The sequence below is a fragment of the Lepidothrix coronata genome, unplaced genomic scaffold (assembly GCF_001604755.1).
Source record: "Lepidothrix coronata isolate B3197 unplaced genomic scaffold, Lepidothrix_coronata-1.0 Scaffold7, whole genome shotgun sequence".
Taxonomy (NCBI): Eukaryota; Metazoa; Chordata; class Aves; order Passeriformes; family Pipridae; genus Lepidothrix; species Lepidothrix coronata.
Window position 1 is genome coordinate 6,181,436 of NW_016690187.1, and position 8,872 is coordinate 6,190,307.

The following is an 8,872-nucleotide window of genomic DNA, read 5'->3' on the forward strand; positions in this document are numbered from 1 at the left end:
TAGTGAAGGATTTATTCACCAATGATTTTGATCACAAACATTTTCCACAAACATGAACTGAGACAGAAATGCTTTCTATCCCTTTAAAAATTTAGTACTCTAACAACTCAAGGCCTGTTTATCTTTGGAGTCTGAAAATGTTGAATTTTCATTTTGTCAAAGGCATCTGTAAGACAAAATTGGCTAAAAACATGTTCTGTGTTACAGCAGAGTGAAGCCATGAATCACATGGTAACACATTAGAGCCACTAGTATCAAAAGAGCCCATGGGGAATTGAGGAAAAGGTAGTTAAGCAATTAATGAAGATATTTAAAATCCTAATATGGCAGAGACAGCTTTGAAGGCAACAAGGGATTAATATTTATTTAATAGATCTTCAGATTCTGTGCCAAAAAAGAAATATAACAGAAGTCACCCCACTCTGGATGCAAATATGCACAATTTGAATAATATTTTGTGGCAACAGTGACATCAGCACATCACATGTCATAATAGCTGGGAAAAATATCTTGCCTTAAAGAGAATATTACCTTTGCTGCTTTTGACTATTTTGGCTGAAAGTAACTGCAGTGATCCAAGCTCTGTCACAACACATTGAATGCAGTCTTCAAAGAGAAAGAAACATATTGGTACTTAGCAGAGGTGGCACGGGTTAGTTGTATGATTGACAGCAGATAAATGTAACTGCTCTGCAATATTTTAAGAGGTGGTTTGATGTGACTATCACCTGTATGTAAGAATGGAACTTTCCAGTTTCCAGAACTGCTGGTCAAATTGGATAGGCCAAATTTTATTTCTCAGCAAAGGTCAAACTTCTATGTTTATTATAACCGTTTTCAGAAGCAGTTTATGACTGACTGTGCCTGGCATAGTCTCTGAGATGCTGTGTGTTAGGAGTGTGAAAGGTTGCTGTAAAGTTCCATTATTTCTTTTTGCAGAAAACCTGAAGTTCATAAAGAGCTCCTCTTCCTTAGTGGTATTCCTTTGTGTTTCCAGAACACTGATATATTATCATCTTTCCCAGTTAAACTTTTAATGTGGCTGCTGAGGAGGATCATGAACAAAACTACTATTAATGTATTTATTTCTTCAGACACAGTTGGTGGGGTTGTCTTATGTACCCTGCTCCAGGGAATAATAAAGTTGTGTCTAAAAGCTGGCTTGTCTTAAATTAGTTCAAATAGAAGAGAACTAACAGGTGACAACTGTTCTCTTGGTCAAAGTTCAGGGAGTTTCACATGCAGAGGTACAAAGCTGGAAAAAATACAGACAGTATTTACACTGCTATCAGATATCCACACATGGAGAAGATTGGAGGCTTCATTGAGGGCAGCAGTACAGGGAGGTTGAATTTATCCCACAGGTGGCGTTATTTATTTTATTCTTTTTCCATTAATATTATACAAGTGTAATACAGAATTCATCTAAAAACATTAGGAGAGCTATTCTTTACAGTTGCTGTTGGTATCACAGAGGACTGAATTGAAATCAGTAGCAAAGAAGAATGGAAGGCTGATAGTCAACGGTTCTCACTGGACATCAATCTCTGCGATAACGAAAAGGCAAATGTGTTTTTTTTTAAACTTCTGCTTAGTATCTAACAGGTTTTTTACTCTAGTTGATTTCTTTCAGACTTTCACTCTATTATACCCATTGCTTAAATCCCAAGCAGCCTTTGCTTTTGACGTCTTGATTTAAGGAGAATTTCTCAAAAAACAGTTAATGATGACACGTTTTATAAACTGACCTACTGCTGTGCATTACTGACAAAGTAGCTTTGTATGTATCATTCTATTTTAAGTGACAGTCTAAAATATATTGATAAAGTTAATGCATTTATAACAAGGTGAATTTAGCAACTACCACCATATATCCCTTCTAGAATCATATGCTAATGAAAAAGATGCTCTAATAATTAGGGTCTAAGACTGCTGAATACAACACCTTCCAATTAGCACTCCCCAGTTTGAATACTACCATTAACATTAAACAACAAAACCAAAAATGGGTATCAATTCACATAATAGAAACTAATTGATGAAGTTGGAGGGTGTGATTATTTGTGATTACTTTACAGTCATGCACTGAACGTAGGAGAACCGCAGTCAGTAGTTAATCTCTAGCTACCTCTTTGAAGATAATGAAATTGGCTTCCTACTGATGATTATTCATTAACAATTAATTCTTTCTTGGTGATCTGCTTCATTTTCAGCTTCTCACCACAAACATGCAATGGAATAATTACAAGTGGAAATGAAAAAGCAATTAGTGGCAGATAATGCCAACATCTGATTAAAAAACAGTAGAAGAGATTAGCCATTCAGTAACTGCAACTTTGCTGCCTTCAGCAGGGAGATGTGAGTTACTCGGCAGTATGACAGTTCAAGCTGCGTTTCCCTTTTATTGCTTCCTTACATCATGGTCTGCCACATTAAATGCTTTCTTTTATTGTCGGGGGCATTGACTTGTTGTAAGTAATTTCTAAAGACTAAGTATGATTTGAGATGATTTGTCATTCTTCATGTTGAGACTCTCTGTCAAGAAAGAAGGAAAAAAGTACTTAAGCCAAGTTGTTTATTGTAGTTACCAGCAAATGTAATGGATTTTTTTATTTGAGGGAGAATGATTGAAGGTTTGCTTAAGTCAAGTGTGTGGAGACAAAGATCCTGGAATTTAGGCTCCCCTCCTCTAGACAGTATTTTCTCTTAATCTAGAGACCACAATAACTATTTTATGTTGTAGCAAATGATAGTTGTGTTTACTGTCACAAGCTTAGCTTGTTTTTGAAACATGTATTGTGATGCTGCTGGGTCTGCAGATCACCACCACGGAAATTGATAAATGTATACTATGATCTTTTAAAATTGTGAATGATTTACATCATGCGGTACCTGCAATCCCATAATTACCAAACACTTGCTCAGCAAGAGATCCAACTAAACAAATAAATGCTTTGTAATAAATCTACAAAGTCTATGTGGGATCTGACACCCGAACGTAGACCTCCCGCTGCATACACTAACCACAGGAACTGAAAGGCAGAGTCTCAGCCCCGTCTGGAATACCAGGCTGGGTTCTCACATTGCAAAACCTTCAGCACGGCAAGTTCCCATTTCCCAAACAGAGACCGTGTGACTACTCTGGACTAAGTTTACAAAGAGCTGTTTTCAAATGCTGATTAAGGAAATGACTTGCTATGACCTGATAATTTTTCAGTTCTGCTTTAGATGACAGAATTCACAAACAAGTGAATAAACAGAGCTGGCAGATGGGCACAACAATGTGTCAATGGCAGGGACCTCATTAACCCCTTGATCAGAAAATGATCAATAACATGGAACTACAGATTATTTTGGTTTTCAGTGTAGAGTTAACACAGTAGTCAGTGTTGTCATGGGCATATGGTCCACTGGCTATTTTTCAAAACAACGAATTAGCAGAATATTAGTAGTTAATGTTGCTTACTTAGTTTGAGAGGCTGAATGTTTTGTTTTCAAAAAGTTGTTTCAAAAGGTTGGATGTTTTGATTGTCTATTGACTATAGACATTCAAAAATTTCTGTCAGAGGAACTGAAAATCACATCAAAATGCATGGCAAAGAGTGTATTTCATGATGTTTAAAGTTTTCATTTTTTACATTTTATTCCAAAAATGCATGATGCAGATGTGCTGAAATATTTGTCACAAACTCATGATTTGCAGTCTGAAAGCTCCTTCTCTTTCCTAAGGACAGTTAGAATGTGGTAAGAGGCCTTTCAGCCACTGCTACCATAGCAGGTTCTGCATTATCTCTCATTTTGTAATTTTCCCTGCTTTTTTTTAAAAAGTCAAGGCAAAATCTTTGAAAAGACATGCCTTCTGTCTTGACTTCCCTCTCTCTCCCTTATTTATTTACTTTGCTTGCTCCCTGTAGAAGCTTTACTTTTACCATATCATTGGTTCTCACAAATTTTTCTCCATCTAACTTTTTCAGTTTTCTCCTCTGCTGTCTTATCCCTGCTCTTTTCATCATCATTTCCTCTAGCAAGTCAAAGAATACTTTTATTTCACCTATTCTTGGTAAACCACTTATTTACAAAATGTTTATCCTCCTTTTCTACATCTCTAGGTTATAGTGTGAACTTTTCACATGCATTGCCTTATAATCTCTTGGGGACAATGGTTCTGAATTATTACAAAATTGCTCAGATTTTTTGAGGTACCTCTCCCAATCGGATCAGAGACAACATCCTATTATGCAGCTAATTTCTTGTCCTGCACCTATTGCTGTGGAAAGTGGGCATCAGAATGAAAAACTTTCACAGCACTGAGCTTTTCTCTCTATCTGTCAGCAGCCACAGTAACACAATTCTATCAGTTACACAGACTTTCATCTGTCTCTATTACCCACGTATATTTAGAGTGTTAAAGATGTGAGGTGAATCAGGAAGAAGCAGCAACATATTTCCCTGCAAAACAGAAGTGTTTTCAGTCCAGAGAAAGCTTCCATTTTGCCTTCTGTTGATTCTAACAGCAAATACCAAGCTGCAAAACCCACAGTAAAGTACTCCAACCACATGTTTGGTTGGAGTATGAACTAATCAGACTAATCAGCCAAATGTCTCATGAGAGTAACTAAGGGTGTTTCTGTGCTTCTCCTACTTGGTAAACTTCTCGTTTTGAGAAGACTTTCCCAGTATAGCTGAAAGAGATTGACAAATTCCATGTAAAATTTCAGGGGAATCCTGGTGGCATTGCACTGATGTGTGAAGATCTTTTTTAGCTCAACCTCCATTCAGTTATAGATGAATGTTTTGCACTAAGTTTATAAATGTAGGGGGTTTTTTGTAAGAAAAAAATAATTTATTTAGATTTCTTTTTTGCGTGAGATTTTTTTCTCAGTTGACTTACCTCTTGAAACAAGGTTCTTCAGCCAGTGTTCAGAGATGTATCAATCACATTCAGATGTAAAAAAAGAGAAATAAATTAATAGAAGTTACAATGTTTGTTCCAGCTAGTTTTGATGGGCTGAATTTGTGTCCTAAGTACTAGAATTTTGTTACTGACACTGGAAAAGTACTTTCAGGCCGAAAGTTGCTTCCTCGGGAGCTCTTGAATGTTTTGTATTTTTATTTAAGATTTCAAATATAACATTTTCACCACAGAAGTAAAGCATTAAGCTAAAAATATGCTGCAGTAGTGATGTTTCATTTGCAATTGCCAGTAAGTCCTGAAGTACTAGATTACATTTGTTGATGCATTACCACATGTTGTATTGATTTCTCCTTCATTTTGTAATTAGCAATTCAAACTTGTATTAATGTAGAACATTTACACTGTAATCCTGTGGTATTCAAGGTACTAGATAGTTTAATGAATTAATTAAAAATAATCTTAGTAGTTGGTAAAAACTCATTCACAGGCATTTTCAAGCTTTGTGAGCTGAGTGTGTGACCCTGCATAGTCCCTTGGCATCAGCAGAACCAGTAATATTGTGCTTGCAGTACCTATATTGCAAGGCAGTATCAGATTCACTATGAGAATGCACGTTTCCTATACTAGCCTACCACCATAAATCTATTTTTTCTTTATATTATCAAACACACGTAGGGATAATCCTACGCATGGATAATCCTCCATACCAGTTTGTCCCACATGTGACTGGACATTTGATTGATCTGATCATCACCATTTGAGTTTTATGGGTTGGGCTGCTGATCACTTGCAGGATTTGTAACCCATTTTAGATATGAAAGCCTTTACAGCAGACTCTTGTCAGCCACCTTACAGGAAGTATGGTTAGGCCATAGGCAGATGACTGTCTCATTTCTGAAGTAACAGAAACACTACCTGACCTTTCTACTGCCTTGGGCAAGTCAAGATCTCTACCTAGCTACTGAATTTCTCTTGTCTTTCCTAAAAGGTTTTAGAAAGGAAGACCTGCAGTTTGTTGAAAATAGAAGACTACTGCATGGAGTCGGGGGGTAGATGGTACATGGTGCTGACAAGTCTGTGGTTATTTTAAAGTACAGCGTTTATATCACACAGATGAAATCTGGACTGCTACCCACCCACCAGTAGCAAGCTGTCAAATGTGAGAGCACCATCAATAAACATTGAAATATTCAGGAAAACAAGGGGTTTCAGTCTTGTTTCATTGGCAAAAGATTATCCATCACATTCCCCCAAGAATTTTCTCATTATCTTCAGCCACTAGAGATTGTGCAACAAGTAATACTGATACTTTCCTTGTGTTCCCTTTTGCATCATGATTCGCAGATTTCATCTTCGGAAGTCTTACAGATGACAGCTTTTGGGTCTAGTTCAAAGTCTATCTACATCTGTAGTTTTTATTATTCTCAGATTAAGGCCTTCTTACTTTGTGACACTCACAGCAGTCCGTTACTTTTACTTTTCTCCTACTGAGCACGGAGTGACATTTCAGAAAAGCAGAGTCAGACTGTCTGTTCCAATAAGTGCCTACTGCTTTCTTCAGACTTCTCAGAGTGACTTCTCAGTCCATTGCTGTCACTAAAAAATAGGAAGGCATTGCCTCCCAGACAACCACTCACTTATTGTCCGAAGTCATATTTGACTCTCACCTCCTACTAATTCTTCTCTTTAAATTGTGGCTGTAATGGTCTTCCTCTCCCTATGACTACTTGAATTGTCAAACCGTATCAGTCATCCTTCTGACTGCTCTGCTGACCTTTCCTTTACCTTCATGTTGGAAGCAAGCTTTTCTATTTTGACTTCTAATCCTTAAAACTTGAATTACTACTTAGATATTTTCAGCACACATAAGCAGAACAGGAAGAAATTTAGATTGTTTAGAGAGAGATGATATGGTGAAGACTGGAAACAGCAGAAGAACAAAGTAAATGATTTGCATGCCACCTTAAAGCCGCCATGACAAACTACTGGTCCTAACACTTATGTGTCAAAATGTTGTCTAAGAAAATCACTATAATCCATGATACAATCATTTTACTGCTTGAAAGACTGCTGCTGGCTTTGTGTGCTATATTTTTTACTTATCTTGAAAGTTCTTTCCAGATGTCTTTGGGCTAGAAAAGAAGCCCAGATAGAAAAATGTCTAAAATAATAAATAAAAATGCCAGCAAACAAAATGCATTTAGATCCATGTTGTATCAGAATCAGTTTGCTTTACCAGCATAGCACTGTGATTTTGACATAAAGGAGTATGTAAAGCCATATAACCTCTTCTTTGTGTCTAATGTTAGGGACTCATTAATTCATTGTTCTTGTGGCTTACTGGTAGTTTAAGATACATGTAATGTAACACAATTCAGTGGCAGCTCAAAGGACCAAGAAAGTGTCTATATGAAAGAGTGTGAAGGAACCCCTATCAGTGAGATGACACTCACTTACAAAGGACTGTGAAAATAAATTATACTATACCTGTACAGAGGCTGCACGTAAACTGAGTGGGAAGTGTTACAGAAATCAGTCACACGTTTATAAAGGAATGGAACTGTTCATTACAGAAGTAATTTTACCTTGTGCAGAAAGTACAACTCAAAACACTGTGTACTGTTAGAGAAGTGTACATGTAACTGCCACATTAAGAATGTTAATCTGAAATGTAAAATATCCTTAGATACTCTGGTTAAAGTAATTTGCTGTTACTATCTCACAGCCTACTTAAGCTCCACAGACCTTTTTCCTTTTCTCACAAGACCTCATCTCCACTGAAGTGATGATTACCTTTTCTTCTATTAAAGATTCACTGTAGTTTCAAGGTTGGAGATCTAGCAATTACCACCTGAAATCCTCAAATCCTCAGGTTAGTCTTGGACTCTCATTTATGGTCAGTTTGACAAACCAAGACAGAAGAAAACAAACTTTTCTTGAAGCCTCAACTTTATTTCTCATCTGTAAAATGTTGCAGTAATAATGTAATATTTTTTATATTTTGAGAATTTGAACTAGTCCTTCAAAAAAAGAACCATATTTCAGCATCTATCCAGTTTGCTAACTGCCCCTCACAAAAACAAACAAACAAAATCAAACACAAAAAACCAAACCACAAACCAACCCCACCCTAAACCACAGCTCACAGCTCTGCAGCTCTGCGGAAGGGTAGGATGTATGTACCTGTAGTACAAAAGGGAATGCAGTGCAGAGCTCTGTGTGCTGCATAGGGTTTCTTTGCTGTACTTCTCTTCCACCTCTCCCTCTGTACTTACTTCCACGGGATAGACACTTGCCTCTGCTTTTTTTACCGCTGAGTTGTGGGTTATGCACAGCAAAACATGTTTTCTCATTTTTCTTCTTTACTGAATCCCAATCTGGACTTTCAGGGCAAAGTTTTCTCAGATGCTGGGTGGCAATGGAGATTGCAATGGTGATGTCTGGTCAGTAAAGATGGAAACCTGTGATTGTTCTCCTGCAAGACAGAGAGAATGGGTGTTGTTTTGGGGTCCTGAAAAAACTGAGCAAGTTTTTAAAAACAGGCACAAGTGGTGAAAAAAAAATATGAATTATTTCAATCTTTTGGTCCAGCATCTCCGGGCACTTCTGCTTGCATAGACTGATCTGCTGTATTTAGTTTACCAGCACTGAGCAGCACTGAGAGAGGCACTGACCTCAGCAGGGACAAATTTCTTGAATCCATACTTAAAAACATGAAAATGTTCCAAGTCTTGAAAAGTTCAAAGTCCCCACACTGCTCTTAAGTAAGACAGTGACAGAGCAAGCTCTTCTATATGATAAGATAGCAACTTCTACATCAAACACTTTAAACTCAGGTCTTCTGTGGAAATTAGTGTCACACAATTGGCGCTCATTTAGAAGCTACGTGATCCATAGGCAATAACAAACCAAACTGAACTCCACCCAAACCCCCATCTATCACTCTAATATGCATGC

At 37.2% G+C, this 8,872-nt stretch overlaps 1 long non-coding RNA gene across 1 annotated transcript; it reads right to left on the bottom strand.

Moving 5' to 3' along the window:
• Positions 1–1,264: 1,264 nt before the first annotated feature.
• LOC108506753 lies at positions 1,265–8,383 on the bottom strand. The gene is made up of 3 exons (XR_001877870.1): positions 8,099–8,383; positions 4,892–4,907; positions 1,265–2,535 (listed from the first exon to the last, which is right to left on the bottom strand). It is a non-coding gene; the product is annotated as an uncharacterized LOC108506753 (long non-coding RNA).
• Positions 8,384–8,872: the final 489 nt, after the last annotated feature.